Here is a 23,599-nt window from a genome sequence, read left to right on the forward strand (position 1 = left end):
AAGTTTAGTCAACACATAGGAAAGTGCATTTCCCCCCCAGGAAGGAGCGATGCCTTCACAGATAGATACTTCCGCACACAGTAACATGCATTTTGCACAAAGAAAGTAGGGTTCCTACACCTGAAGGCGCAATTCCGTCACAGGAATATAGATTCCAACACAGGTAGAGACATTTCTCCCACAGAGAGGTTTGTACCCCCACAGGTAGTTCTGTTTTCTTTCAACAAGTGTCGATTTGATCACAGGTTGATTGGTCCGCCTACAGGAAAGTGCATTTCCTCCAGTGGCAGACGGGTTGCCTCAGAGGAAGTGCTTTTCCCCCACAAGAAGAGGTGTTCTCCCTCAGGAAGTATCAATTCCCCCACAGCAAGGTGAGCTTCCCTCACAGGAAGTTAGGTCCACATAGAAAGGGCATTTCCACCACAGGATGGTGAGTTGCCCTCACAGCAAGATAGGTCCACACACAGTAAAATGCATGTGCCCCACAGGAGAAGTGTTCCTACAGCAAAAGGGGCAATTCTCCACAGGAAGATAGGTTCCTACACAGAAAGAGACATTACCCAAAAGAGAGAATTGTACCCCCACAGGTAGTTCTGTTTTTCTTCCATAAGTTGCGATTCCATCACAGGATGATAGGTCCGCTTAAAGGAAAGTGCATTTCCGCAGTTTTAAGACGGGTTTCCTCACAGGAATTGAATTTTCCTCACAGCAAACGGCGTTCTCTCACAGGAAGTTTCAATTCCCAAACAGGAAGGTGAGCTTCCCTCACAGGAAGTATGGTCCACAAAAAGGAAAGGGCATTTCCCCCACAGGATGGTGAGATGCCCTCACAGGAAGATAGGTCCACACACAGTAAAACGCATTTGCTCCACAAGATGAAGTGTTCCTACAACGGAAGGGACAATTCTCCACAGGAAGATAGGTTCCTATACAGAAAAGGACATTTCCCCCACAAAGAGAAATGTACCACGCAGGGAGTTCTGTTTTTATTCCAGAAGCTGTGATTACATCACAGGATGATAGGTCCGCTTACTGGAAAGTGCATTTTCCCCAGTGGAAGACGGGTTTCCTCACAGGAAGTTCATTTCCCTAACAAAAGAGGCGTTCTCCCACAGGAAGTGTCAATTCCCCCACAGGAAAGTGAGCTTCCCTCACAGGACGTTCAGTCAACACATAGGAAAGTGCATTCCCCCCGCCCCCCTCAGGAAGGTGAGATTCCATCACAGATAGATAGTTCTACACACAGTAACATGCATTTTGCACAAAGAAAGTAGCGTTCCTACACCTGAAGGGGCAATTCCGTCACAGGAATACGGGTCCAAACACAGGGAGACATTACTCCCACAGAGAGGAGGGTACCCCACAGGTAGTTCTGTTTTCTTTCAACAAGTGTCGATTCGGTCACAGGGTGATTGGTCCGCCTACAGGAAAGTGCATTTCCCCCAGTGGCAGACGGGTTGCCTCACAGGAAGTGCTTTTCCCCAACAGGAAGAGGTGTTCTCCCACAGGAAGTATCAATTCCCCCACAGCAAGGTGACCTTCCCTCACAGGAAGATATGTCCATATAGAAAGGGCATTTCCCCCACAGGAAGGTGAGTTGCCCTCACAGGAAGATACCTCCACACACAGTAAAATGGATGTGCCCCAAGGAAGAAGTGTTCCTACAGCGGAAGGGACAATTCTCCACAGGGAGATAGGTTTCTACACAGTAAGAGACATTTCCAACACAGAGAAATGTACCCCGATCGGTAGTTCTGTTTTTATTCAAAAAGTTTTGATCCATCACAGGCTGGTAGGTCCGCCTACAGGAAAGTGCTTTTCCCCCAGTTTCAATAAGGGTTTCCTCACAGGAATTGCTTTTCCCCAACAGCAAAAGGCGTTCTCCCACAGGAAGTTACAATTACCCCACAGGAAGGAGAGCTTCCCTCACAGGAAGTTAGGTCCACACAGAAAGGGCATTTCTGGCACAGGAAGGTGAGATGCCCTCACAGGAAGATAGCTCCACACACAGTAAAATGCTTGTGCCCCAAGGAAGAAGTGTTTCTACAGCGGAAGGGACAATTCTCCACATGATATAGGTTCCTAAACAGAAAGAGACATTTTCCCCACAAAGAGAAAAATACACCGTTAGTACTCTTTTTTTCAATAAGTTGTGATTCCATCACAGGATGATAGGTCCACCTACAGGAAAGTGCATTATCCCCAGTGGAAGACGGGTTTCCTCAACAGGAAGCGCTTTTCCCTAACAGGAAGTGTCGTTCTCCCACAGGAAGTTTCTATTCCCCCACAGGAAAGTGAGCTTCCCTCACAGAAAGTTTAGTCAACACATAGGAAAGTGCATTCCCCCCCCAGGAAGGAGCGATGCCATCACAGATAGATAGTTCCACACACAGTAACATGCATTTTGCACAAAGAAAGTAGGGTTCCTACACCTGAAGGCGCAATTCCGTCACAGGAATATGGATTCCAACACAGGTAGAGACATTTCTCCCACAGAGAGGAGGGTACCCACACAGGTAGTTCTGTTTCCCTTCAACAAGTGTCGATTCGATCACAGGATGATTGGTCTGCCTACAGGAAATTGCATTTCCCCCAGTAGCAGACGTGTTGCCTCACCGGAAGTGCTTTTCCCCAACCGGAAGAGGTGTTCTGCACAGGAAGTATCAATTCCCCCACAGGAAGGTGACCTTCCCTTACAGGAAATTAGGTCCACATAGAAAGGGCATTTCCCCCACAGGAAGGTGAGATGCCCTCACAGGAAGTTGGTCCACAAAAAGGAAAGGGCATTTCCCCCACAGGAAGGTGAGATGCCCTCACAGGAAGATAGGTCCACACACAGTAAAACGCATTTGCCCCTCAAGAAGAAGTGTTCCTACAACCGAAGGGACAATTCTCCACGGGAAGATAGGGTCCAACACAGAAAGAGACATTACCCCACAAAGACAAATGTACCACCCAGGGAGTTCTGTTTTTATTCCACAAGCTGTGATTCCATCACAGGATGATAGGTCCGCTTACTGGAAAGTGCATTTTCCGCAGTCGAAGACGGGTTTCCTTACAGGAAGTGTTTTCCCCAACAGGAAGAGGCGTTCTCCCACAGGAAGTTTCAATTCCCCCATAGGAAAGTGAGCTTCCCTCACAGGAATTTAGGTGAAGACACAGGAAAGAGCATTTCCCCCACAGGAAGGTGAGTTACCACCACAGGAAGATAGGTCCACACACAGTAACATGCATTTTGCAAAAAGGAGAAGGGTTCCTACATCTGAAGGGAAAATTCCTTCACACGAATATGGGTTCCAACACAGGTAGAGACATTTGCCCCACAGAGAGGAGGGTACCCCCACATGTCCTTCTATTTCCTTTCAACAATTGTGGATTCGATCACAGTATTATTGTTCCGCGTAAAGGAAACTGCATTTCCCCCTGTGGGAGACGGGTTGCCTCACAGGAAGTGTTTTTCCCCATTAGAAATATCGTGCTCCCACAGGAAGTTTCAATTCCCCCACAGGAAGGTGAGCTTCCCTCACAGGAAGTTAGGTCCACACAGAAAGGGCATTTCTGGCACAGGAAGGTGAGATTCCCTCACAGGAAGATAGCTCCACACACAGTAAAACGCTGGTGCCCCAAGGAAGAAATGTTTCTACAGAGGAAGGGACAATTCTCCACATGAAGATAGGTTCCTAAACAGAAAGAGACATTATCCCCACAAAGAGAAAAATACACCGTTAGTACTCTTTTTTTCAATAAGTTGTGATTCCATCACAGGATGATAGGTCCACCTACAGGAAAGTGCATTATTCCCAGTGGAAGACGGATTTCCTCAACAGGAAGCGCTTTTCCCTAACAGGAAGTGTCGTTCTCCCACAGGAAGTTTCAATTCCCCCACAGGAAAGTGAGCTTCCCTCACAGAAAGTTTAGTCAACACATAGGAAAGTGCATTTCCCCCCCAGGAAGGAGCGATGCCTTCACAGATAGATACTTCCGCACACAGTAACATGCATTTTGCACAAAGAAAGTAGGGTTCCTACACCTGAAGGCGCAATTCCGTCACAGGAATATAGATTCCAACACAGGTAGAGACATTTCTCCCACAGAGAGGTTTGTACCCCCACAGGTAGTTCTGTTTTCTTTCAACAAGTGTCGATTTGATCACAGGGTGATTGGTCCGCCTACAGGAAAGTGCATTTCCTCCAGTGGCAGACGGGTTGCCTCAGAGGAAGTGCTTTTCCCCCACAAGAAGAGGTGTTCTCCCTCAGGAAGTATCAATTCCCCCACAGCAAGGTGACCTTCCCTCACAGGAAGTTAGTCCACATAGAAAGGGCATTTCCCCCACAGGAAGGTGAGTTGCCCTCACAGCAAGATAGGTCCACACACAGTAAAATGCATGTGCCCCACAGGAAGAAGTGTTCCTACAGCAAAAGGGGCAATTCTCCACAGGAAGATAGGTTCCTACACAGAAAGAGACATTACCCAAAAGAGAGAATTGTACCCCCACAGGTAGTTCTGTTTTTCTTCCATAAGTTGCGATTCCATCACAGGATGATAGGTCCGCTCAAAGGAAAGTGCATTTCCGCACTTTTAAGACGGGTTTTCTCACAGGAATTGAATTTTCCCCACAGCAAACGGCGTTCTCTCACAGGAAGTTTCAATTCCCAAACAGGAAGGTGAGCTTCCCTCACAGGAAGTATGGTCCACAAAAAGGAAAGGGCATTTCCCCCACAGGATGGTGAGATGCCCTCACAGGAAGATAGGTCCACACACAGTAAAACGCATTTGCTCCACAAGATGAAGTGTTCCTACAACGGAAGGGACAATTCTCCACAGGAAGATAGGTTCCTATACAGAAAGAGACATTTCCCCCACAAAGAGAAATGTACCACGCAGGGAGTTCTGTTTTTATTCCAGAAGCTGTGATTCCATCACAGGATGGTAGGTCCGCTTACTGGAAATTGCATTTTCCCCAGTGGAAGACGGGTTTCCTCACAGGAAGTTCGTTTCCCTAACAAAAGAGGCGTTCTCCCACAGGAAGTGTCAATTCCCCCACAGGAAAGTGAGCTTCCCTCACAGGACGTTCAGTCAACACATAGGAAAGTGCATTCCCCCCCCCCCCCTCAGGAAGGTGAGATTCCATCACAGATAGATAGTTCTACACACAGTAACATGCATTTTGCACAAAGAAAGTAGGGTTCCTACACCTGAAGGGGCAATTCCGTCACAGGAATATGGGTCCAAACACAGGGAGACATTACTCCCACAGAGAGGAGGGTACCCCACAGGTAGTTCTGTTTTCTTTCAACAAGTGTCGATTCGGTCACAGGGTGATTGGTCCGCCTCCAGGAAAGTGCATTTCCCCCAGTGGCAGACGGGTTGCCTCACAGGAAGTGCTTTTCCCCAACAGGAAGAGGTGTTCTCCCACAGGAAGTATCAATTCCCCCACAGCAAGGTGACCTTCCCTCACAGGAAGATATGTCCATATAGAAAGGGCATTTCCCCCACAGGAAGGTGAGTTGCCCTCACAGGAAGATACGTCCACACACAGTAAAATGGATGTGCCCCAAGGAAGAAGTGTTCCTACAGCGGAAGGGACAATTCTCCACAGGGAGATAGGTTTCTACACAGAAAGAGACATTTCCAACACAGAGAATAGTACCCCGATCGGTAGTTCTGTTTTTATTCAAAAAGTTTTGATTCCATCACAGGCTGGTAGGTCCGCCTACAGGAAAGTGCTTTTCCCCCAGTTTCAATAAGGGTTTCCTCACAGGAATTGCTTTTCCCCAACAGCAAAAGGCGTTCTCCCACAGGAAGTTACAATAACCCCACAGGAAAGAGAGCTTCCCTCACAGGAAGTTAGGTCCACACAGAAAGGGCATTTCTGGCACAGGAAGGTGAGATGCCCTCACAGGAAGATAGCTCCACACACAGTAAAATGCTTGTGCCCCAAGGAAGAAGTGTTTCTACAGCGGAAGGGACAATTCTCCACATGATATAGGTTCCTAAACAGAAAGAGACATTTTCCCCACAAAGAGAAAAATACACCGTTAGTACTCTTTTTTTCAATAAGTTGTGATTCCATCACAGGATGATAGGTCCACCTACAGGAAAGTGCATTATCCCCAGTGGAAGACGGGTTTCCTCACAGGAAGCGCTTTTCCCTAACAGGAAGTGTCGTTCTCCCACAGGAAGTTTCTATTCCCCCACAGGAAAGTGAGCTTCCTTCACAGAAAGTTTAGTAAACACATAGGAAAGTGCATTCCCCCCCCAGGAAGGAGCGATGCCATCACAGATAGATAGTTCCACACACAGTAACATGCATTTTGCACAAAGAAAGTAGGGTTCCTACACCTGAAGGCGCAATTCCGTCACAGGAATATGGATTCCAACACAGGTAGAGACATTTCTCCCACAGAGAGGAGGGTACCCACACAGGTAGTTCTGTTTCCCTTCAACAAGTGTCGATTCGATCACAGGATGATTGGTCAGCCTACAGGAAATTGCATTTCCCCCAGTAGCAGACGTGTTGCCTCACCGGAAGTGCTTTTCCCCAACCGGAAGAGGTGTTCTGCACAGGAAGTATCAATTCCCCCACAGGAAGGTGACCTTCCCTTACAGGAAATTAGGTCCACATAGAAAGGGCATTTCCCCCACAGGAAGGTGAGATGCCCTCACAGGAAGTATGGTCCACAAAAAGGAAAGGGCATTTCCCCCACAGGAAGGTGAGATGCCCTCACAGGAAGATAGGTCCACACACAGTAAAACGCATTTGCCCCTCAAGAAGAAGTGTTCCTACAACCGAAGGGACAATTCTCCACGGGAAGATAGGGTCCAACACAGAAAGAGACATTACCCCACAAAGAGAAATGTACCACCCAGGGAGTTCTCTTTTTATTCCACAAGCTGTGATTCCATCACAGGATGATAGGTCCGCTTACTGGAAAGTGCATTTTCCGCAGTCGAAGACGGGTTTCCTTACAGGAAGTGTTTTCCCCAACAGGAAGAGGCGTTCTCCCACAGGAAGTTTCAATTCCCCCATAGGAAAGTGAGCTTCCCTCACAGGAATTTAGGTGAAGACACAGGAAAGAGCATTTCCCCCACAGGAAGGTGAGTTACCACCACAGGAAGATAGGTCCACACACAGTAACATGCATTTTGCAAAAAGGAGAAGGGTTCCTACATCTGAAGGGAAAATTCCTTCACACGAATATGGGTTCCAACACAGGTAGAGACATTTGCCCCACAGAGAGGAGGGTACCCCCACATGTCCTTCTATTTCCTTTCAACAATTGTGGATTCGATCACAGTATTATTGTTCCGCGTAAAGGAAACTGCATTTCCCCCTGTGGGAGACGGGTTGCCTCACAGGAAGTGTTTTTCCCCATTAGAAATATCGTGCTCCCACAGGAAGTTTCAATTCCCCCACAGGAAGGTGAGCTTCCCTCACAGGAAGTTAGGTCCACACAGAAAGGGCATTTCTGGCACAGGAAGGTGAGATTCCCTCACAGGAAGATAGCTCCACACACAGTAAAACGCTTGTGCCCCAAGGAAGAAATGTTTCTACAGAGGAAGGGACAATTCTCCACATGAAGATAGGTTCCTAAACAGAAAGAGACATTATCCCCACAAAGAGAAAAATACACCGTTAGTACTCTTTTTTTCCATAAGTTGTGATTCCATCACAGGATGATAGGTCCACCTACAGGAAAGTGCATTATTCCCAGTGGAAGACGGATTTCCTCAACAGGAAGCGCTTTTCCCTAACAGGAAGTGTCGTTCTCCCACAGGAAGTTTCAATTCCCCCACAGGAAAGTGAGCTTCCCTCACAGAAAGTTTAGTCAACACATAGGAAAGTGCATTCCCCCCCCAGGAAGGAGCGATGCCTTCACAGATAGATACTTCCGCACACAGTAACATGCATTTTGCACAAAGAAAGTAGGGTTCCTACACCTGAAGGCGCAATTCCGTCACAGGAATATAGATTCCAACACAGGTAGAGACATTTCTCCCACAGAGAGGTTTGTACCCCCACAGGTAGTTCTGTTTTCTTTCAACAAGTGTCGATTTGATCACAGGGTGATTGGTCCGCCTACAGGAAAGTGCATTTCCTCCAGTGGCAGACGGGTTGCCTCAGAGGAAGTGCTTTTCCCCCACAAGAAGAGGTGTTCTCCCTCAGGAAGTATCAATTCCCCCACAGCAAGGTGACCTTCCCTCACAGGAAGTTAGGTCCACATAGAAAGGGCATTTCCCCCACAGGAAGGTGAGTTGCCCTCACAGCAAGATAGGTCCACACACAGTAAAATGCATGTGCCCCACAGGAAGAAGTGTTCCTACAGCAAAAGGGGCAATTCTCCACAGGAAGATAGGTTCCTACACAGAAAGAGACATTACCCAAAAGAGAGAATTGTACCCCCACAGGTAGTTCTGTTTTTCTTCCATAAGTTGCGATTCCATCACAGGATGATAGGTCCGCTTAAAGGAAAGTGCATTTCCGCAGTTTTAAGACGGGTTTCCTCACAGGAATTGAATTTTCCCCACAGCAAACGGCGTTCTCTCACAGGAAGTTTCAATTCCCAAACAGCAAGGTGAGCTTCCCTCACAGGAAGTATGGTCCACAAAAAGGAAAGGGCATTTCCCCCACAGGATGGTGAGATGCCCTCACAGGAAGATAGGTCCACACACAGTAAAACGCATTTGCTCCACAAGATGAAGTGTTCCTACAACGGAAGGGACAATTCTCCACAGGAAGATAGGTTCCTATACAGAAAGAGACATTTCCCCCACAAAGAGAAATGTACCACGCAGGGAGTTCTGTTTTTATTCCAGAAGCTGTGATTCCATCACAGGATGATAGGTCCGCTTACTGGAAAGTGCATTTTCCCCAGTGGAAGACGGGTTTCCTCACAGGAAGTTCGTTTCCCTAACAAAAGAGGCGTTCTCCCACAGGAAGTGTCAATTCCCCCACAGGAAAGTGAGCTTCCCTCACAGGACGTTCAGTCAACACATAGGAAAGTGCATTCTCCCCCTCCCCCCCCCTCAGGAAGGTGAGATTCCATCACAGATAGATAGTTCTACACACAGTAACATGCATTTTGCACAAAGAAAGTAGGGTTCCTACACCTGAAGGGGCAATTCCGTCACAGGATTATGGGTCCAAACACAGGGAGACATTACTCCCACAGAGAGGAGGGTACCCCACAGGTAGTTCTGTTTTCTTCAACAAGTGTCGATTCGGTCACAGGGTGATTGGTCCGCCTCCAGGAAAGTGCATTTCCCCCAGTGGCAGACGGGTTGCCTCACAGGAAGTGCTTTTCCCCAACAGGAAGAGGTGTTCTCCCACAGGAAGTATCAATTCCCCCACAGCAAGGTGACCTTCCCTCACAGGAAGATATGTCCATATAGAAAGGGCATTTCCCCCACAGGAAGGTGAGTTGCCCTCACAGGAAGATACGTCCACACACAGTAAAATGGATGTGCCCCAAGGAAGAAGTGTTCCTACAGCGGAAGGGACAATTCTCCACAGGGAGATAGGTTTCTACACAGAAAGAGACATTTCCAACACAGAGAAATGTACCCCGATCGGTAGTTCTGTTTTTATTCAAAAAGTTTTGATTCCATCACAGGCTGGTAGGTCCGCCTACAGGAAAGTGCTTTTCCACAGTTTCAATAAGGGTTTCCTCACAGGAATTGCTTTTCCCCAACAGCAAAAGGCGTTCTCCCACAGGAAGTTACAATTACCCCACAGGAAAGAGAGCTTCCCTCACAGGTAGTTAGGTCCACACAGAAAGGGCATTTCTGGCACAGGAAGGTGAGATGCCCTCACAGGAAGATAGCTCCGCACACAGTAAAATGCTTGTGCACCAAGGAAGAAGTGTTTCTACAGCGGAAGGGACAATTCTCCACATGATATAGGTTCCTAAACAGAAAGAGACATTTTCCCCACAAAGAGAAAAATACACCGTTAGTACTCTTTTTTTCAATAAGTTGTGATTCCATCACAGGATGATAGGTCCACCTACAGGAAAGTGCATTATCCGCAGTGGAAGACGGGTTTCCTCACAGGAAGCGCTTTTCCCTAACAGGAAGTGTTGTTCTCCCACAGGAAGTTTCTATTCCCCCACAGGAAAGTGAGCTTCCTTCACAGAAAGTTTAGTCAACACATAGGAAAGTGCATTCCCCCCCCCAGGAAGGAGCGATGCCATCACAGATAGATAGTTCCGCACACAGTAACATGCATTTTGCACAAAGAAAGTAGGGTTCCTACACCTGAAGGCGCAATTCCGTCACAGGAATATGGATTCCAACACAGGTAGAGACATTTCTCCCACAGAGAGGAGGGTACCCACACAGGTAGTTCTGTTTCCCTTCAACAAGTGTCGATTCGATCACAGGATGATTGGTCAGCCTACAGGAAATTGCATTTCCCCCAGTAGCAGACGTGTTGCCTCACCGGAAGTGCTTTTCCCCAACCGGAAGAGGTGTTCTGCACAGGAAGTATCAATTCCCCCACAGGAAGGTGACCTTCCCTTACAGGAAATTAGGTCCACATAGAAAGGGCATTTCCCCCACAGGAAGGTGAGATGCCCTCACAGGAAGTATGGTCCACAAAAAGGAAAGGGCATTTCCCCCACAGGAAGGTGAGATGCCCTCACAGGAAGATAGGTCCACACACAGTAAAACGCATTTGCCCCTCAAGAAGAAGTGTTCCTACAACCGAAGGGACAATTCTCCACGGGAAGATAGGGTCCAACACAGAAAGAGACATTACCCCACAAAGAGAAATGTACCACCCAGGGAGTTCTCTTTTTATTCCACAAGCTGTGATTCCATCACAGGATGATAGGTCCGCTTACTGGAAAGTGCATTTTCCGCAGTCGAAGACGGGTTTCCTTACAGGAAGTGTTTTCCCCAACAGGAAGAGGCGTTCTCCCACAGGAAGTTTCAATTCCCCCATAGGAAAGTGAGCTTCCCTCACAGGAATTTAGGTGAAGACACAGGAAAGAGCATTTCCCCCACAGGAAGGTGAGTTACCACCACAGGAAGATAGGTCCACACACAGTAACATGCATTTTGCAAAAAGGAGAAGGGTTCCTACATCTGAAGGGAAAATTCCTTCACACGAATATGGGTTCCAACACAGGTAGAGACATTTGCCCCACAGAGAGGAGGGTACCCCCACATGTCCTTCTATTTCCTTTCAACAATTGTGGATTCGATCACAGTATTATTGTTCCGCGTAAAGGAAACTGCATTTCCCCCTGTGGGAGACGGGTTGCCTCACAGGAAGTGTTTTTCCCCATTAGAAATATCGTGCTCCCACAGGAAGTTTCAATTCCCCCACAGGAAGGTGAGCTTCCCTCACAGGAAGTTAGGTCCACACAGAAAGGGCATTTCTGGCACAGGAAGGTGAGATTCCCTCACAGGAAGATAGCTCCACACACAGTAAAACGCTTGTGCCCCAAGGAAGAAATGTTTCTACAGAGGAAGGGACAATTCTCCACATGAAGATAGGTTCCTAAACAGAAAGAGACATTATCCCCACAAAGAGAAAAATACACCGTTAGTACTCTTTTTTTCAATAAGTTGTGATTCCATCACAGGATGATAGGTCCACCTACAGGAAAGTGCATTATTCCCAGTGGAAGACGGATTTCCTCAACAGGAAGCGCTTTTCCCTAACAGGAAGTGTCGTTCTCCCACAGGAAGTTTCAATTCCCCCACAGGAAAGTGAGCTTCCCTCACAGAAAGTTTAGTCAACACATAGGAAAGTGCATTTCCCCCCCAGGAAGGAGCGATGCCTTCACAGATAGATACTTCCGCACACAGTAACATGCATTTTGCACAAAGAAAGTAGGGTTCCTACACCTGAAGGCGCAATTCCGTCACAGGAATATAGATTCCAACACAGGTAGAGACATTTCTCCCACAGAGAGGTTTGTACCCCCACAGGTAGTTCTGTTTTCTTTCAACAAGTGTCGATTTGATCACAGGGTGATTGGTCCGCCTACAGGAAAGTGCATTTCCTCCAGTGGCAGACGGGTTGCCTCAGAGGAAGTGCTTTTCCCCCACAAGAAGAGGTGTTCTCCCTCAGGAAGTATCAATTCCCCCACAGCAAGGTGACCTTCCCTCACAGGAAGTTAGTCCACATAGAAAGGGCATTTCCCCCACAGGAAGGTGAGTTGCCCTCACAGCAAGATAGGTCCACACACAGTAAAATGCATGTGCCCCACAGGAAGAAGTGTTCCTACAGCAAAAGGGGCAATTCTCCACAGGAAGATAGGTTCCTACACAGAAAGAGACATTACCCAAAAGAGAGAATTGTACCCCCACAGGTAGTTCTGTTTTTCTTCCATAAGTTGCGATTCCATCACAGGATGATAGGTCCGCTCAAAGGAAAGTGCATTTCCGCACTTTTAAGACGGGTTTCCTCACAGGAATTGAATTTTCCCCACAGCAAACGGCGTTCTCTCACAGGAAGTTTCAATTCCCAAACAGGAAGGTGAGCTTCCCTCACAGGAAGTATGGTCCACAAAAAGGAAAGGGCATTTCCCCCACAGGATGGTGAGATGCCCTCACAGGAAGATAGGTCCACACACAGTAAAACGCATTTGCTCCACAAGATGAAGTGTTCCTACAACGGAAGGGACAATTCTCCACAGGAAGATAGGTTCCTATACAGAAAGAGACATTTCCCCCACAAAGAGAAATGTACCACGCAGGGAGTTCTGTTTTTATTCCAGAAGCTGTGATTCCATCACAGAATGGTAGGTCCGCTTACTGGAAATTGCATTTTCCCCAGTGGAAGACGGGTTTCCTCACAGGAAGTTCGTTTCCCTAACAAAAGAGGCGTTCTCCCACAGGAAGTGTCAATTCCCCCACAGGAAAGTGAGCTTCCCTCACAGGACGTTCAGTCAACACATAGGAAAGTGCATTCCCCTCCCCCCCTCAGGAAGGTGAGATTCCATCACAGATAGATAGTTCTACACACAGTAACATGCATTTTGCACAAAGAAAGTAGGGTTCCTACACCTGAAGGGGCAATTCCGTCACAGGAATATGGGTCCAAACACAGGGAGACATTACTCCCACAGAGAGGAGGGTACCCCACAGGTAGTTCTGTTTTCTTTCAACAAGTGTCGATTCGGTCACAGGGTGATTGGTCCGCCTCCAGGAAAGTGCATTTCCCCCAGTGGCAGACGGGTTGCCTCACAGGAAGTGCTTTTCCCCAACAGGAAGAGGTGTTCTCCCACAGGAAGTATCAATTCCCCCACAGCAAGGTGACCTTCCCTCACAGGAAGATATGTCCATATAGAAAGGGCATTTCCCCCACAGGAAGGTGAGTTGCCCTCACAGGAAGATACGTCCACACACAGTAAAATGGATGTGCCCCAAGGAAGAAGTGTTCCTACAGCGGAAGGGACAATTCTCCACAGGGAGATAGGTTTCTACACAGAAAGAGACATTTCCAACACAAAGAATAGTACCCCGATCGGTAGTTCTGTTTTTATTCAAAAAGTTTTGATTCCATCACAGGCTGGTAGGTCCGCCTACAGGAAAGTGCTTTTCCCCCAGTTTCAATAAGGGTTTCCTCACAGGAATTGCTTTTCCCCAACAGCAAAAGGCGTTCTCCCACAGGAAGTTACAATAACCCCACAGGAAAGAGAGCTTCCCTCACAGGAAGTTAGGTCCACACAGAAAGGGCATTTCTGGCACAGGAAGGTGAGATGCCCTCACAGGAAGATAGCTCCACACACAGTAAAATGCTTGTGCCCCAAGGAAGAAGTGTTTCTACAGCGGAAGGGACAATTCTCCACATGATATAGGTTCCTAAACAGAAAGAGACATTTTCCCCACAAAGAGAAAAATACACCGTTAGTACTCTTTTTTTCAATAAGTTGTGATTCCATCACAGGATGATAGGTCCACCTACAGGAAAGTGCATTATCCCCAGTGGAAGACGGGTTTCCTCACAGGAAGCGCTTTTCCCTAACAGGAAGTGTCGTTCTCCCACAGGAAGTTTCTATTCCCCCACAGGAAAGTGAGCTTCCTTCACAGAAAGTTTAGTAAACACATAGGAAAGTGCATTCCCCCCCCAGGAAGGAGCGATGCCATCACAGATAGATAGTTCCGCACACAGTAACATGCATTTTGCACAAAGAAAGTAGGGTTCCTACACCTGAAGGCGCAATTCCGTCACAGGAATATGGATTCCAACACAGGTAGAGACATTTCTCCCACAGAGAGGAGGGTACCCACACAGGTAGTTCTGTTTCCCTACAACAAGTGTCGATTCGATCACAGGATGATTGGTCTGCCTACAGGAAATTGCATTTCCCCCAGTAGCAGACGTGTTGCCTCACCGGAAGTGCTTTTCCCCAACCGGAAGAGGTGTTCTGCACAGGAAGTATCAATTCCCCCACAGGAAGGTGACCATCCCTTACAGGAAATTAGGTCCACATAGAAAGGGCATTTCCCCCACAGGAAGGTGAGATGCCCTCACAGGAAGTATGGTCCACAAAAAGGAAAGGGCATTTCCCCCACAGGAAGGTGAGATGCCCTCACAAGAAGATAGGTCCACACACAGTAAAACGCATTTGCCCCTCAAGAAGAAGTGTTCCTACAACCGAAGGGACAATTCTCCACGGGAAGATAGGGTCCAACACAGAAAGAGACATTACCCCACAAAGAGAAATGTACCACCCAGGGAGTTCTGTTTTTATTCCACAAGCTGTGATTCCATCACAGGATGATAGGTCCGCTTACTGGAAAGTGCATTTTCCGCAGTCGAAGACGGGTTTCCTTACAGGAAGTGTTTTCCCCAACAGGAAGAGGCGTTCTCCCACAGGAAGTTTCAATTCCCCCATAGGAAAGTGAGCTTCCCTCACAGGAATTTAGGTGAAGACACAGGAAAGAGCATTTCCCCCACAGGAAGGTGAGTTACCACCACAGGAAGATAGGTCCACACACAGTAACATGCATTTTGCAAAAAGGAGAAGGGTTCCTACATCTGAAGGGAAAATTCCTTCACACGAATATGGGTTCCAACACAGGTAGAGACATTTGCCCCACAGAGAGGAGGGTACCCCCACATGTCCTTCTATTTCCTTTCAACAATTGTGGATTCGATCACAGTATTATTGTTCCGCGTAAAGGAAACTGCATTTCCCCCTGTGGGAGACGGGTTGCCTCACAGGAAGTGTTTTTCCCCATTAGAAATATCGTGCTCCCACAGGAAGTTTCAATTCCCCCACAGGAAGGTGAGCTTCCCTCACAGGAAGTTAGGTCCACACAGAAAGGGCATTTCTGGCACAGGAAGGTGAGATTCCCTCACAGGAAGATAGCTCCACACACAGTAAAACGCTTGTGCCCCAAGGAAGAAATGTTTCTACAGAGGAAGGGACAATTCTCCACATGAAGATAGGTTCCTAAACAGAAAGAGACATTATCCCCACAAAGAGAAAAATACACCGTTAGTACTCTTTTTTTCAATAAGTTGTGATTCCATCACAGGATGATAGGTCCACCTACAGGAAAGTGCATTATTCCCAGTGGAAGACGGATTTCCTCAACAGGAAGCGCTTTTCCCTAACAGGAAGTGTCGTTCTCCCACAGGAAGTTTCAATTCCCCCACAGGAAAGTGAGCTTCCCTCACAGAAAGTTTAGTCAACACATAGGAAAGTGCAATTCCCCCCCAGGAAGGAGCGATGCCTTCACAGATAGATACTTCCGCACACAGTAACATGCATTTTGCACAAAGAAAGTAGGGTTCCTACACCTGAAGGCGCAATTCCGTCACAGGAATATAGATTCCAACACAGGTAGAGACATTTCTCCCACAGAGAGGTTTGTACCCCCACAGGTAGTTCTGTTTTCTTTCAACAAGTGTCGATTTGATCACAGGTTGATTGGTCCGCCTACAGGAAAGTGCATTTCCTCCAGTGGCAGACGGGTTGCCTCAGAGGAAGTGCTTTTCCCCCACAAGAAGAGGTGTTCTCCCTCAGGAAGTATCAATTCCCCCACAGCAAGGTGAGCTTCCCTCACAGGAAGTTAGGTCCACATAGAAAGGGCATTTCCACCACAGGATGGTGAGTTGCCCTCACAGCAAGATAGGTCCACACACAGTAAAATGCATGTGCCCCACAGGAGAAGTGTTCCTACAGCAAAAGGGGCAATTCTCCACAGGAAGATAGGTTCCTACACAGAAAGAGACATTACCCAAAAGAGAGAATTGTACCCCCACAGGTAGTTCTGTTTTTCTTCCATAAGTTGCGATTCCATCACAGGATGATAGGTCCGCTTAAAGGAAAGTGCATTTCCGCAGTTTTAAGACGGGTTTCCTCACAGGAATTGAATTTTCCTCACAGCAAACGGCGTTCTCTCACAGGAAGTTTCAATTCCCAAACAGGAAGGTGAGCTTCCCTCACAGGAAGTATGGTCCACAAAAAGGAAAGGGCATTTCCCCCACAGGATGGTGAGATGCCCTCACAGGAAGATAGGTCCACACACAGTAAAACGCATTTGCTCCACAAGATGAAGTGTTCCTACAACGGAAGGGACAATTCTCCACAGGAAGATAGGTTCCTATACAGAAAAGGACATTTCCCCCACAAAGTGAAATGTACCACGCAGGGAGTTCTGTTTTTATTCCAGAAGCTGTGATTACATCACAGGATGATAGGTCCGCTTACTGGAAAGTGCATTTTCCCCAGTGGAAGACGGGTTTCCTCACAGGAAGTTCATTTCCCTAACAAAAGAGGCGTTCTCCCACAGGAAGTGTCAATTCCCCCACAGGAAAGTGAGCTTCCCTCACAGGACGTTCAGTCAACACATAGGAAAGTGCATTCCCCCCGCCCCCCTCAGGAAGGTGAGATTCCATCACAGATAGATAGTTCTACACACAGTAACATGCATTTTGCACAAAGAAAGTAGCGTTCCTACACCTGAAGGGGCAATTCCGTCACAGGAATACGGGTCCAAACACAGGGAGACATTACTCCCACAGAGAGGAGGGTACCCCACAGGTAGTTCTGTTTTCTTTCAACAAGTGTCGATTCGGTCACAGGGTGATTGGTCCGCCTACAGGAAAGTGCATTTCCCCCAGTGGCAGACGGGTTGCCTCACAGGAAGTGCTTTTCCCCAACAGGAAGAGGTGTTCTCCCACAGGAAGTATCAATTCCCCCACAGCAAGGTGACCTTCCCTCACAGGAAGATATGTCCATATAGAAAGGGCATTTCCCCCACAGGAAGGTGAGTTGCCCTCACAGGAAGATACCTCCACACACAGTAAAATGGATGTGCCCCAAGGAAGAAGTGTTCCTACAGCGGAAGGGACAATTCTCCACAGGGAGATAGGTTTCTACACAGTAAGAGACATTTCCAACACAGAGAAATGTACCCCGATCGGTAGTTCTGTTTTTATTCAAAAAGTTTTGATCCATCACAGGCTGGTAGGTCCGCCTACAGGAAAGTGCTTTTCCCCCAGTTTCAATAAGGGTTTCCTCACAGGAATTGCTTTTCCCCAACAGCAAAAGGCGTTCTCCCACAGGAAGTTACAATTACCCCACAGGAAGGAGAGCTTCCCTCACAGGAAGTTAGGTCCACACAGAAAGGGCATTTCTGGCACAGGAAGGTGAGATGCCCTCACAGGAAGATAGCTCCACACACAGTAAAATGCTTGTGCCCCAAGGAAGAAGTGTTTCTACAGCGGAAGGGACAATTCTCCACATGATATAGGTTCCTAAACAGAAAGAGACATTTTCCCCACAAAGAGAAAAATACACCGTTAGTACTCTTTTTTTCAATAAGTTGTGATTCCATCACAGGATGATAGGTCCACCTACAGGAAAGTGCATTATCCCCAGTGGAAGACGGGTTTCCTCAACAGGAAGCGCTTTTCCCTAACAGGAAGTGTCGTTCTCCCACAGGAAGTTTCTATTCCCCCACAGGAAAGTGAGCTTCCCTCACAGAAAGTTTAGTCAACACATAGGAAAGTGCATTCCCCCCCCAGGAAGGAGCGATGCCATCACAGATAGATAGTTCCACACACAGTAACATGCATTTTGCACAAAGAAAGTAGGGTTCCTACACCTGAAGGCGCAATTCCGTCACAGGAATATGGATTCCAACACAGGTAGAGACATTTCTCCCACAGAGAGGAGGGTACCCACACAGGTAGTTCTGTTTCCCTTCAACAAGTGTCGATTCGATCACAGGATGATTGGTCTGCCTACAGGAAATTGCATTTCCCCCAGTAGCAGACGTGTTGCCTCACCGGAAGTGCTTTTCCCCAACCGGAAGAGGTGTTCTGCACAGGAAGTATCAATTCCCCCACAGGAAGGTGACCTTCCCTTACAGGAAATTAGGTCCACATAGAAAGGGCATTTCCCCCACAGGAAGGTGAGATGCCCTCACAGGAAGTTGGTCCACAAAAAGGAAAGGGCATTTCCCCCACAGGAAGGTGAGATGCCCTCACAGGAAGATAGGTCCACACACAGTAAAACGCATTTGCCCCTCAAGAAGAAGTGTTCCTACAACCGAAGGGACAATTCTCCACGGGAAGATAGGGTCCAACACAGAAAGAGACATTACCCCACAAAGAGAAATGTACCACCCAGGGAGTTCTGTTTTTATTCCACAAGCTGTGATTCCATCACAGGATGATAGGTCCGCTTACTGGAAAGTGCATTTTCCGCAGTCGAAGACGGGTTTCCTTACAGGAAGTGTTTTCCCCAACAGGAAGAGGCGTTCTCCCACAGGAAGTTTCAATTCCCCCATAGGAAAGTGAGCTTCCCTCACAGGAATTTAGGTGAAGACACAGGAAAGAGCATTTCCCCCACAGGAAGGTGAGTTACCACCACAGGAAGATAGGTCCACACACAGTAACATGCATTTTGCAAAAAGGAGAAGGGTTCCTACATCTGAAGGGAAAATTCCTTCACACGAATATGGGTTCCAACACAGGTAGAGACATTTGCCCCACAGAGAGGAGGGTACCCCCTCATGTCCTTCTATTTCCTTTCAACAATTGTGGATTCGATCACAGTATTATTGTTCCGCGTAAAGGAAACTGCATTTCCCCCTGTGGGAGACGGGTTGCCTCACAGGAAGTGTTTTTCCCCATTAGAAATATCGTGCTCCCACAGGAAGTTTCAATTCCCCCACAGGAAGGTGAGCTTCCCTCACAGGAAGTTAGGTCCACACAGAAAGGGCATTTCTGGCACAGGAAGGTGAGATTCCCTCACAGGAAGATAGCTCCACACACAGTAAAACGCTTGTGCCCCAAGGAAGAAATGTTTCTACAGAGGAAGGGACAATTCTCCACATGAAGATAGGTTCCTAAACAGAAAGAGACATTATCCCCACAAAGAGAAAAATACACCGTTAGTACTCTTTTTTTCAATAAGTTGTGATTCCATCACAGGATGATAGGTCCACCTACAGGAAAGTGCATTATTCCCAGTGGAAGACGGATTTCCTCAACAGGAAGCGCTTTTCCCTAACAGGAAGTGTCGTTCTCCCACAGGAAGTTTCAATTCCCCCACAGGAAAGTGAGCTTCCCTCACAGAAAGTTTAGTCAACACATAGGAAAGTGCATTTCCCCCCCAGGAAGGAGCGATGCCTTCACAGATAGATACTTCCGCACACAGTAACATGCATTTTGCACAAAGAAAGTAGGGTTCCTACACCTGAAGGCGCAATTCCGTCACAGGAATATAGATTCCAACACAGGTAGAGACATTTCTCCCACAGAGAGGTTTGTACCCCCACAGGTAGTTCTGTTTCCCTTCAACAAGTGTCGATTTGATCACAGGGTGATTGGTCCGCCTACAGGAAAGTGCATTTCCTCCAGTGGCAGACGGGTTGCCTCAGAGGAAGTGCTTTTCCCCCACAAGAAGAGGTGTTCTCCCTCAGGAAGTATCAATTCCCCCACAGCAAGGTGACCTTCCCTCACAGGAAGTTAGGTCCACATAGAAAGGGCATTTCCCCCACAGGAAGGTGAGTTGCCCTCACAGCAAGATAGGTCCACACACAGTAAAATGCATGTGCCCCACAGGAAGAAGTGTTCCTACAGCAAAAGGGGCAATTCTCCACAGGAAGATAGGTTCCTACACAGAAAGAGACATTACCCAAAAGAGAGAATTGTACCCCCACAGGTAGTTCTGTTTTTCTTCCATAAGTTGCGATTCCATCACAGGATGATAGGTCCGCTCAAAGGAAAGTTCATTTCCGCACTTTTAAGACGGATTTCCTCACAGGAATTGAATTTTCCCCACAGCAAACGGTGTTCTCTCACAGGAAGTTTCAATTCCCAAACAGGAAGGTGAGCTTCCCTCACAGGAAGTATGGTCCACAAAAAGGAAAGGGCATTTCCCCCACAGGATGGTGAGATGCCCTCACAGGAAGATAGGTCCACACACAGTAAAACGCATTTGCTCCACAAGATGAAGTGTTCCTACAACGGAAGGGACAATTCTCCACAGGAAGATAGGTTCCTATACAGAAAAGGACATTTCCCCCACAAAGAGAAATGTACCACGCAGGGAGTTCTGTTTTTATTCCAGAAGCTGTGATTCCATCACAGGATGATAGGTCCGCTTACTGGAAAGTGCATTTTCCCCAGTAGAAGACGGGTTTCCTCACAGGAAGTTCGTTTCCCTAACAAAAGAGGCGTTCTCCCACAGGAAGTGTCAATTCCCCCACAGGAAAGTGAGCTTCCCTCACAGGACGTTCAGTCAACACATAGGAAAGTGCATTCCCCCCGCCACCATCAGGAAGGTGAGATTCCATCACAGATAGATAGTTCTACACACAGTAACATGCATTTTGCACAAAGAAAGTAGGGTTCCTACACCTGAAGGGGCAATTCCGTCACAGGAATATGGGTCCAAACACAGGGAGACATTACTCCCACAGAGAGGATGGTACCCCACAGGTAGTTCTGTTTTCTTTCAACAAGTGTCGATTCGGTCACAGGGTGATTGGTCCGCCTACAGGAAAGTGCATTTCCCCCAGTGGCAGACGGGTTGCCTCACAGGAAGTGCTTTTCCCCAACAGGAAGAGGTGTTCTCCCACAGGAAGTATCAATTCCCCCACAGCAAGGTGACCTTCCCTCACAGGAAGATATGTCCATATAGAAAGGGCATTTCCCCCACAGGAAGGTGAGTTGCCCTCACAGGAAGATAGGTCCACACACAGTAAAATGGATGTGCCCCAAGGAAGAAGTGTTCCTACAGCGGAAGGGACAATTCTCCACAGGGAGATAGGTTTCTACACGGAAAGAGACATTTACAACACAGAGAAATGTACCCCGATTGGTAGTTCTGTTTTTATTCAACAAGTTTAGATTCCATCACAGGCTGGTAGGTCCGCCTACAGGAAAGTGCTTTTCCCCCAGTTTCAATACGGGTTTCCTCACAGGAATTTCTTTTCCCCAACAGCAAAAGGCGTTCTCCAACAGGAAGTTACAATTACCCCACAGGAAGGAGAGCTTCCCTCACAGGAAGTTAGGTCCACACAGAAAGGGCATTTCTGGCACAGGAAGGTGAGATGCCCTCACAGGAAGATAGCTCCACACACAGTAAACTGCTTGTGCCCCAAGGAAGAAGTGTTTCTACAGCGGAAGGGACAATTCTCCACATGAAGATAGGTTCCTAAACAGAAAGAGACATTTTCCCCACAAAGAGAAAAATACACCGTTAGTACTCTTTTTTTAAATAAGTTGTGATTCCATCACGGGATGATAGGTCCAACTACAGGAAAGTGCATTATCCCCAGTGGAAGACGGGCTTCCTCACAGGAAGCAATTTTCCCTAACAGGAAGTGTCGTTCTCCCACAGGAAGTTTCAATTCCCCCACAGGAAAGTGAGCTTCCCTCACAGAATGTTTAGTCAACACATAGGAAAGTGCATTTCCCCCCCCAGGAAGGAGCGATGCCATCACAGATAGATAGTTCCACACACAGTAACATGCATTTTGCACAAAGAAAGTAGGGTTCCTACACCTGAAGGCGCAATTCCGTCACAGGAATATGGATTCCAACACAGGTAGAGACATTTCTCCGACAGAGAGGAGGGTACCCCCACAGGTAGTTCTTTTTCCCTTCAACAAGTGTCGATTCCATAACAGGATGATTGGTCCGCCTACAGGAAATTGCATTTCCCCCAGTAGCAGACGGGTTGCCTCACCGGAAGTGCTTTTCCCCAACCGGAAGAGGTGTTCTACACAGGAAGTATCAATTCCCCCACAGGAAGGTGACCTTCCCTTACAGGAAATTAGGTCCACATAGAAAGGGCATTTCCCCCACAGGAAGGTGAGATGCCCTCACAGGAAGTATGGTCCACAAAAAGGAAAGGGCATTTCCCCCACAGGAAGGTGAGATGCCCTCACAGGAAGATAGGTCCACACACAGTAAAACGCATTTGCCCCTCAAGAAGAAGTGTTCCTACAACCGAAGGGACAATTCTCCACGGGAAGATAGGGTCCAACACAGAAAGAGACATTACCCCACAAAGAGAAATGTACCACCCAGGGAGTTCTGTTTTTATTCCACAAGCTGTGATTCCATCACAGGATGATAGGTCCGCTTACTGGAAAGTGCATTTTCCGCGGTCGAAGACGGGTTTCCTTACAGGAAGTGTTTTCCCCAACAGGAAGAGGCGTTCTCCCACAGGAAGTTTCAATTCCCCCATAGGAAAGTGAGCTTCCCTCACAGGAATTTAGGTGAAGACACAGGAAAGAGCATTTCCCCCACAGGAAGGTGAGTTACCACCACAGGAAGATAGGTCCACACACAGTAACATGCATTTTGCAAAAAGGAGAAGGGTTCCTACATCTGAAGGGAAAATTCCTTCACACGAATATGGGTTCCAACACAGGTAGAGACATTTGCCCCACAGAGAGGAGGGTACCCCCACATGTCCTTCTATTTCCTTTCAACAATTGTGGATTCGATCACAGTATTATTGTTCCGCGTAAAGGAAACTGCATTTCCCCCTGTGGGAGACGGGTTGCCTCACAGGAAGTGTTTTTCCCCGTTAGAAATATCGTGCTCCCACAGGAAGTTTCAATTCCCCCACAGGAAGGTGAGCTTCCCTCACAGGAAGATAGCTCCACACACAGTAAAACGCTTGTGCCCCAAGGAAGAAATGTTTCTACAGAGGAAGGGACAATTCTCCACATGAAGATAGGTTCCTAAACAGAAAGAGACATTATCCCCACAAAGAGAAAAATACACCGTTAGTACTCTTTTTTTCAATAAGTTGTGATTCCATCACAGGATGATAGGTCCACCTACAGGAAAGTGCATTATTCCCAGTGGAAGACGGATTTCCTCAACAGGAAGCGCTTTTCCCTAACAGGAAGTGTCGTTCTCCCACAGGAAGTTTCAATTCCCCCACAGGAAAGTGAGCTTCCCTCACAGAAAGTTTAGTCAACACATAGGAAAGTGCATTTCCCCCCCAGGAAGGAGCGATGCCTTCACAGATAGATACTTCCGCACACAGTAACATGCATTTTGCACAAAGAAAGTAGGGTTCCTACACCTGAAGGCGCAATTCCGTCACAGGAATATAGATTCCAACACAGGTAGAGACATTTCTCCCACAGAGAG

This window comes from Myotis yumanensis, unplaced genomic scaffold (genome assembly GCF_028538775.1).
Source record: "Myotis yumanensis isolate MYYU_CA2020_CCGP unplaced genomic scaffold, mMyoYum1.0.hap1 SCAF_24, whole genome shotgun sequence".
NCBI classification, from domain to species: Eukaryota; Metazoa; Chordata; class Mammalia; order Chiroptera; family Vespertilionidae; genus Myotis; species Myotis yumanensis.